Raw genomic sequence first — 9870 nt, 5'->3', positions numbered from 1 at the left:
CTGGTTTTTCTCTTGTATGAGAATTGTTTGCTTGATTTATTTGAACATTTGCTTTCGTTTACATGTATACTAGCTTGTTCTAGCTCTGTTTCAATTTTAGTTGCTATGTCACTGTTGTCGGATGTATGAAACTGTTTTTCACAGATGTTCACCCAACAAGCGAACTCCCTCACCCACATGCATGTTGATCTATTTGTCGAATCTTTCATTCATGTTTTACATGCATTGTTAATGACTTCTGTTATCACTTAGTGTCTCCATGCATTCAGCAAATTACTTTCTTTCAGTTTCTCATGGGCGAGTCGGGCCAACCTTGGCCCAGGATCTGCCTTGACCAAGGCTGCATTGCGCAATCTGGGAAAGGAAGGCTAACCTTCCCCTCCAAATTTTTATGCAGTCCTACCCAGCACTGGACTCCAGGTCTGAATTGCACATTTCTGGAGGTTAGTGGCTACTTGGCCCAAAAATTTGCACAAATCTGTCCTTGGGCCAGTAGTCTTTCCTAGCTGGAATCACGCATTGGGAAATCCCACCAGCCAACTTCCAAACTGGACTGTGCAATTGCAGCAATTAGTCAGTCTCCTAGTAGCCTCGACTGTGCCTTATGCAGTCTTGGCAGTCGATCTCCCAACCTCCTGGCCGAAATTGCACAACCTTCATGATCATTCACCCAGGTATGTTGTAAGTCAGTTCTCATGTTTATTTTAATTTTCGACTAACAGATTGCTTGCTATGAGTCTTTCCATGTCTCCAGGTATCATAGGTGTTCATCTACCTCTCAGCAGTACACGTACAATGGTTTCCAAGAGAGTAGAGATGAAGACACCGTTTAGAGCACGCTTGGGGATGCAGTCAATAAAGTGTCCATGGACTTACCTACTCACGAAGACATCGAGTTATTCATGGACAAGAACATCAAGCAACAACATCACAACAAGAAACATCATGAAAAACAACTAAGGGAAACATACCAAATGCACCAAATGAGGCGAATGTTGCGAATGGAGCAAATGCAAGAGGAGGGTTGTTGACAACATGGAGGTGAAACAAGGTTGCATGTTCAAGCAAGTCCATTGATGATGAAAGCAACTTTGGAGACTCTGGCTATGGAGTCACGGCGCGACACAAAGATCGCACAAAGGTAGAAGATGTAACAAAGGAGTTACATGTGCTGAAGCAACAACTCAGGAAGAACATGAAGTTGCACAGGTAGATGAATTATTTGTAGAAGGATCAGGAACATTAGTGGGTGCAACATGCACTCACAGATGAAACTGTGCCCAGACAAGTTAAAGATCCATCCTAGTAGCTAACATCGGGTAGACATGGTGATTAGTGTGGTTTATCGCACACAAGGGATTCAGCAACATGCATGTCGTTATGTGCACGCATGGACTCCAACCCATTCAACACACTCACAAAGGCGAAGAAAAGAAGCAATTCCAACTAGAGCAGAAAGGGTACTTCAGCAAGTTGATGCGCATGACCACCAAAGACATACTTGAAGATTAGCACGGACACTATGCATCAGTGTTTTGTCGATTCAGCCACACCCAAGAAGGCTATGCACATGTTAGAGGATGAGTTGTATGAATGGTCTGAAACAACACACCAGTTACGATGAAACCAAGAGTTCACTTCATTAAGATGTCACATTGAAGTGCATGCACACCATCATGGATGACTAAGATTAGCATCAACTCACTAGCTTCACCATCACAAGCATGTCAAATAGTTTGTCTCACCACAGCGAACCGAGTGTCAGTGATGTCTTGTGAGGCCTTCTCAAGCCATGTTGTCTCACATGAGTATATGTGCATTGTAATGTTGAGTCATGTCAACTGTAAGTCAAGTGTGAACAGTTGGATGTAATAGTCATAGAGTAGGTGAAGAGTCATGAGGGTAGTTGAATTGTCACAATGGGGAATGTTAAGGGTTAACCGACCCTTTTCTATAAATAGACCCTCATAACTCATTGTATAGGCTTTTGGTCAGCCAAGCTTCTACTAAGACTATCTTGAGGAAGACTTGGACAGTATGGTAATGCGCCTTGGCTTCTCCACTACATAGAGCTAGTTCATCTATTTGGAGGAGCAGGTGGATGTGGTTGTAACATTCCACTAATGGGGCTAGTAGGTTTACATGGTGTATTGTATGATTGTGACTTACAATTCTTTATATAATAAAAGCTAGCACATTTTCATGCATATGTTGTTATTGTAGTTGGACTGCTTCAGCTGCCTTAATGATATATGTTGTTTAACTTACGTACTTGTATATGAACTGGTTTGTATGCAATTATATGAATCTTGTTGTTAATCCGTTGCATATATTGTTAATGTCGTCACTGTCCATGTCGACTGCCCTGTCAGACACCAGATAGACCTTTCTCATGAACCTTGTTATATCAGCTGGCACACTCGTCTCGAACTGATCGGTGAGTGTTGTTCATGTTAACTTAACTTGTATGTTGTGACTGCTGCATCCGTGTCAACTACTCTACCTCAAGCTATGCATGTCCTTTGTGTTATATGTTCCTAGTCACATTGGGACTGATCCCTTTCAACTTGGAACTCACCTTCATCTCCTTTCCCCCTTTGAAGTGTTGGAACCTCTCATACACATTCCTTGACTCACTACATCAGTCACACCCTTTTTACTGATAGAGTTATTTGACTTGCCTCTCTCTGACATCGTGGTCAACGCTTTACCTTACGACCCACTGCTAGGACTCCTACACCAAATGGTTTGAGGTCTAATTGGGACTTCTTATGGGGAGATCCCCTTGACATTTTGGCGGGTCTAGCACTATCAACATTTCTGGTGCTAGAAGGAGGGCCTGAAGACAAGCAGTGTCCTCTCATCTAGTTTTGAACCTTTTCATATCTTTCATAAAGTATTGGATTCTTCTTCCCCACAGGTGTTTTTTGAATCATGAATATGTCTCCATCTTGGGCAAGCTTTTCAATAACTTTTCCACTCACATGTATGGTGGTGAAGGCGAAGTGGCCTGGCCACTTACATAAATTCCTTTCCATGATTTATGGGGAAGATGATTGTACTGACGAACAGGCAGGTCTGCTGCTTACATTCACACTTCGTGAATCCCGATTTCGTTGGGTGCTCAGCCTATCGGCTCACACCGTTTAATAATGTGAGTGATTTTATGATCTTATTGAATACATGTTCCATCATTTTTGTCCAAACAATATTGAGTGGAAACTATTACAAAAATGAAGGGCTCCGCATGAATCCGTTATTTTTTTTTTGCAGCGCTTGCGTGACTTACAATTTCAAGCTCCGAGGAGCCAGAAGAAGTTCGCTTATCTATGGAATTGGTTCGAGTATTGTCTTAAGAAATCTTCCCATCCCAGGAGAAATCTTGATGTCAATCCTTGCTCAACCTTCTTCATTGATGGAACTACACAATCCCATGCGGGAGGAAGCACTGTCTCAATGGAATATCCAACTCCCTTTCATTCATTAGTTCCACCATCGCCCAGTGATGTTGAGCATCATGTTCGCACATCTATTCATTCTTAGCACCCTCCCAAAATCCCTCCACTCAATTTTTGCGCAGAGTTGGTTCTAAGTCCTTCGAGTTCCCATATGCATTCTTTTCTTCGACCTCTGTCCTCGCACCCTGGTGTTCCTCTAGATGATGTTGTCTTGTGTTCGCCATTCCCTACTCTTCACTTGTTGTGAATGAGGAACAACCCACTGACGGAGTTGGTGTTGCACAACCAAAATTCACTGTCATTCATGAAGAGTATGAGTGGGAGCTTTAGAATCAACACTCGGTGAAGGATGACTCACTTCTGTCCGAGCCCCCTCCATTTTTTCCTGGCTTGTTTGGTGAACCTACCATCCATGATTTTGCATGTTTGTCTTCATCCATGGATGCACCCATTGTTCATCACTCGCAGGACTCGCCAGATGCTAGTTCATCATTCGAAAACGGAGATATTAAGTTATTCATTAAAGATCCACTTGATCCTTCATCTGTCTTTTCCTTAAACACATAAGATGAGTTAGTTCACTTCTTATCTACCCATCTATTTGATTCATTTGATCCTGAGGATGTCGAAGAATTCATTGATTTTTTTTATCATGGCGTCATGATCCATTTGCTTCCATTTTTTATCACGATCAGGAATTTATCGCAGTTGATATTTTAAAGCCATCGATTTATGATGGTCTACCTGATGATGAAGTTGAGACACCCAAGATGATCAAGGCACTTCAGTCGAATTCGATGGTTATGGTAGGCCCTCGCGCTCTTAGGTTCAGTCTCACTTCTGATCATGAAAATGTTCGATCACCCAAGGCTCCTCATCACTCGTCCATATCCATTGAAGATCCATCTCAAACACAAATCACAATTCCTCAACTCGAACTGCATGATCCCATTTCTCATGAAGTGGAGGAGTCTTACATTGCAAGCAATCATTCGCAATGCTAGTTATCTTTGATTCTTTGTTTGCTTGCATGTCTCAGTCAAGAGTGCGCTTTTTCTTTAGATTTGCACGTAGTGTCACCCAGCACCATGATAAGTCCACATATTGTCCGTCATGAACATGCACTCATTTATGTCTCGTGGGCAACTTGAAACACAAAGTGTGGCTGTCCTCACTGTTATATCTTTCTTGTATGTTGGTCCGTACAACTGGGTTACTCGTAGACCAAGCCTTCACACACATGGGTCTTCCAATGTGTCAGTGGCTACATTGGAAGTATCATTTCATGTGATCAAGCCAATGCACATTACTGTAGGAGTAGGAGTAGGAGTAGTGTTTTGTTTCAGTTGTTTGCTTGCATGCTTGTTTTCTTTCATGCTTTGTTTTCTTGTTTGTTTGTATGCTTGTTTATTTGCTTTCTTCACACTCATTTTTTCTTCTGCTTTTGGTTGGCTTTTTGTTAGTTTGTTCATTTGTTTCGTTCATAGGTTAGTTCGCATGAAACCATGCGTGACTCATTAAACGAGTTCGGTAAGGTACAAGAGGGTTTGTACAACTATCACTATTTTGTTATCTATCATCTTGACCCTATATGATGAACTTATTACTCTTAGTCCATGATATGTCAAAGGAAAATACGTACTCTTCAAAGTGAACCTTGGTGTAAACACAACGCTTGTGCACTAACTAGTGTCACCTTCTCTAGTCGATTGTTTTTGGGTTAACCCTTGTCAACTCAGTCAAGTAGAGTAAGGTGAGGGGGAAAACCTTTACAGGAATGTCAAAGATACATTAAATTAATTCTATGTTGGAACAACCTCTTCTGCTCACAATAATACGGGATCCCTCTTCCGCCTTTGAAATGAATAAGTGTTATGCACAGTGAAAATGAAGAAAAAAAATATCAAAAATGAATAAGGTGAAAGAAGAGAAAGGATTCCTGCACAGGGAGGTGATGCAAGTAATTCCACCGGGGTACTCACCAGGCTCGTTGGTAGCGTATCCATGCTTGTGTTCCTATGTGACTCCATCGGGGTACTATCCAGGCCTCCTGTTAGTGGAGAAACACCAGAGATGAAACTAAGACTTTGAAATACAGATCACAACAAATATGTTTCCTTGGCTTGGAATGTGTGTCAATCGACCAAGAGGTTGGAACATGCTACATCTTACATTGATCTAGTTCGAAGCTAAGATGAGCAAAGAACTAAGCAATACTTTCAGAGGTGTTAGACTTGATTTTCATGAACAAGGTCCATTTAGAGAGTTGGAGTTATACCCGTGTGTCACCAAGTGTTGTAGTAGCTACAACCACCCTCCAAAAATTCTCCTTAGCCTATTTTGGATCCTCCCTACCAACCCTCATAGCAACTTTCCTTCCTTCATCAAGTCCTCAAGATTCAGTGTCTTTCTTGCTCAAAGGTAGTATGTTGATCACAATTTGACATTTTCCCTTCACAGGCTGCTCACCCGGACATGGTCCAGCTGCAAGCTAATAAGCTTCCCCTTGAAAATTGCGCCTTTCTAGAGGGCAACCAGCCTTCCCTCCAAAAATTGCGCAATCCCCTCTAACAGCCTGTTGGGCTCTAGTATTGCGCAATCCTACCAGCCAACCCTCCCAATAGGTTTTGCACAAATTTTCCCAACAGCATGCTTTTCATCCCAGGATTTGTGCAAATATGAGCAGCAGTCATCTGCTCTGCCCAAATATTAGGCAAATCGCCTGAGTCGGCCCAACTCCCAGCTAGAAATGCGCATTTTTCTCCACCAGTCGAAAAGTCACTTTCATGTGTAGCTGAGTTGACTGGTTCCCTTCGGGACTGTACAAAAAAGACTTGCATACATAGGCTGCTTCTCCCAAGGAAGCATGCAAATTCATCCCTTGTCTCAGGGATCTATGTTTAGCAGTTGGAGGTTACATGCAAGGAGCAATTTAGAAACCTCCCACCAAGTGTTGCTTCCCCTAGATTTGTAGCATGCGTGTCACAACCTCGATGCTATCAAAACTCATCAACCAGACACTACAGAGCTCATTCCTCACATCAACCTTGTAGCTCTGACATCCCACTTCACATCTAGGAGCAGTCGGCACATTCAGCTCAACTTTTTTGGGGTAAACTCGCTTCCCATGCCTTGTGTTACATTTCTATCGCTTTTTGGGTTTTTGCTTGTATGAGTACTATTTTATTTATTTATTTGAACACTTGTTTTTGTTTACATGTATACTAGCTTTTTCTAGCTTTGTTTCAGTTTTTATTGTTATCTCACTACTGTCACATGCATGAAACTGTTTTTCACTGGCATTCGCCCAACCGGCAAACTGCCTCACACACATGCATGTTGATATATTTGACGAATCTTTCATTCATGTTTTTCATGCACTGTTAATCACTTATGCTATCACTTAGTGTTGCCATGCATTCATAGATTTACTTGCTTTTAGTTTCCCATCGGCGTGTCGGGCCAACCTTGGCCTTGCCTCTACCTTCATCAAGGATGCATTGCATAATACGGGAAAGGAAGGCTCACCTTCCTCTCTATATTTTCACACTCCTTCCCTACACTGGACTCCAAATCTAAATTGCACATTTTTAGAGGTCAGTGGCTACTTGGCCGAAAATTTTTCTCAAATTTGTCCCTGGGCTAGCAGTCTTTCCTAGTTGGAATTGCGCATCGTGGAATCCCAGCAGCCAACTGCCAAACTAGACTATGCATTCCAAAGTTTGAGCACTTAGGCAGTCTCTCAATATCATGTATTGTTGCTTGTGTAGTCTTAGTTGTTGGTCTCCTGATCTCCCGGCTAAAATTGCGCAACATTCATGATCATTCACCCATGTATCTTGCGAGCCAGTTCTCATGTTCATTTTGATTTTCGACTGACAGATTTATTTCTATGAGTGTTGCCATGTGTCTAGGTATCATAGGTGTTCATCTTCCTCTCAGCAGTAGAGGTACAACGGTTTCCAAGAGAGCAGAGACGAAGACACCATTCAGAGCATGCTTGGGGATGCAATCGATCAAGTGTCCATGGGCTTACCTACTCACAAGGACATCAAATTGTTCGTGGACAAGGACATCAAGTAGGAACAACACAACAAGTAGAATCATGAACAACAGTTGAAGGCAACATACCAAATGCAGTGAACACAACGAAGGCAAGAGGATGATTGTTGACAACATGGAGGCGGAACAAGGTTGCAAGCTCAAGCAAGTCCATTAATGATGAAAGAAACTTTGGAGACTCTAGCTATGGAGTGACGACATGACATGAAGATCATGCAAAGGCAGAAGATGTAATAAAGAAGGAGTTGCATATGCTGAAGCAGCAACTCAGGAAGAGCATGAAGTTGTACAGACAGATGAATGAGTTTTAGCAGGATGAAGAACATCAGTGGGCACAACGTGAACTCATGGATGAAACTATGCCCATAAAAGTTAAAGTTCCATCCTAGCAGCTAACATGGAGTAGACATGGTGAGCAGTGTGGTTGATCGCATGGAAGGGATTCAACAGAATGCATGTCATTGTGCGCACGCATGCAATCCAACCAATTCAACACACTCACCAAGGTGAAGACAAGAAGCAAGTCCAAATGCAGCTAAACAGGTACTTCGGAAAGTTGATGCGCATGACCACCAGAATGCACTTGCAAATCAACACAGACACTATGCATCAGTGTGCTGCCGATTCAACCACACCCAAGAAGACCATGTGCATGTTAGCAGACAAGTTGGATGAAGGGGCCAAACCAATGCACCAGTTACAAAAAAATCAAGAGTTCGCTTAAGGAATATGTCACCATGAGGTGCATGCACATGATCACGGATGACCAAGCTTGGCATTAGCTGACCAACTTCACCATCATAAGCATGTCAAAGAGTTGGTCTCACCACAGTGGACTGCATGTTAGTGATGTCTTACAAGGCTTGCTCAAGCCATGTTGTCTCATGTGAGTACATGTGCATTGTAATGTCGAGTCATGTCAACAGTTGGATGTAACAGTCATAGAGTAGGTGAAGATTCATGAGGGTAGTTGAACTGTCACAAAGGGGAATGTCAAGGGTCACCCCACCCTTTACTATAAATAGTCCCTCATAAGTCATTGTATAGGCTTCTGGTCAGCCAAGCTTCTAGTAAGACTATCTTAAAGAAGACTTGGACAGTATTGCAATGTGCCTTGTCTTCTCCACTACACAGAGCTAGTTCATCTCTTTGGAGGAGTAGGTGGATGTGGCTGTAACATTCCACTGAGAGGGCTAGCAAGTTTACATGGTGTATTGTATGATTGTGACTTACACTTCTTTATATAATAAAATCCAACACATTTTCATGCATATGTTGTTATTGTAGTTGGACTTCTCTGGTTTCCTTAATGATATATGTTGTTTAACTTACGTACTTGTATATGAACTGATTTGTATGCAATTATATGAATCTTTTTGTTAATGTGTTGCATATGTTGTTAATGATGTCACCATCGGTGTTGACTGCTCTATCGGACACCAAATAGACCTTTCTCGTAAACCTTGTTATATCAACTGGCACACTCGTCTCAGACTGATTCGTAAGTGTTGTTCATGTTATCTTGTCTTGTACATTGTGACTGTCGCATCCGTGTTGGCTGCTCTGTCAGAAGTTGTGCTTGTACTTTGTGTTGTGTGTTCCTAGTTGAGTTGGGACTAATCCCTTTCAACCTGGAACTCACCTTCACCTCTTTTCCCCTTTTTAAGTGTTGGAACCTCTCATACACATTCCTTGACTCATTGCATCAGTCACACCCTTGGTATTGACAGAGGTATCAGACTTGCCTCTGTGCGACATCGCGGTCAAGGCATTACCTTAAGACCCACTCCTAGGACTCCTACACCAAATAGTATAAGTTATAATTGGGACTTCTTACCAGGGAGATCCCCTTGATATGTTGGCGGGTCAAGCACCATGAACAAGTCCTTATACTTTTTAGGTGGTCGAATCTGCTAAGTAGATCTCCATCTTACTTCACTGTTTTCACATATGTTTTATGAAAGTACTTCTCAAATTCTTATTGAGATTTGACTATCGGTGATATCCATATCATTCGATTCTTCCTCAAGCTTTTTCTTCTAATTGTATTTTTCTTTGGCTTCTAGTTTATTGTCCTCAACTTGAAGAAGAATGTGCCATCTTTAATAGTTGTTATCCTTGCTTCCTTAATTTGCCTACTCATGGAATGTTACATCTCTACTTGAAAAAACTTTATGATTATAGGGATCAAACATTTTATAATATTTAAATTCTGAATAGTATCCTACAAAAATACATTTGATACCTTTAACATCAAGTTTCTTTATGTTCTCCTTTTGAATATGTGTCAAGTCCTTACACCCAAATACCCTCAAATGATGAACTGTTGATTTAAAACCATACAAGGCTT

Source organism: Pinus tabuliformis, chromosome 4_2, assembly GCF_031772625.1.
Source record: "Pinus tabuliformis cultivar Carrire ecotype Pingquan chromosome 4_2, CPIR1, whole genome shotgun sequence".
Taxonomy (NCBI): domain Eukaryota; kingdom Viridiplantae; phylum Streptophyta; class Pinopsida; order Pinales; family Pinaceae; genus Pinus; species Pinus tabuliformis.
This window is presented reverse-complemented; position numbering follows the sequence as displayed.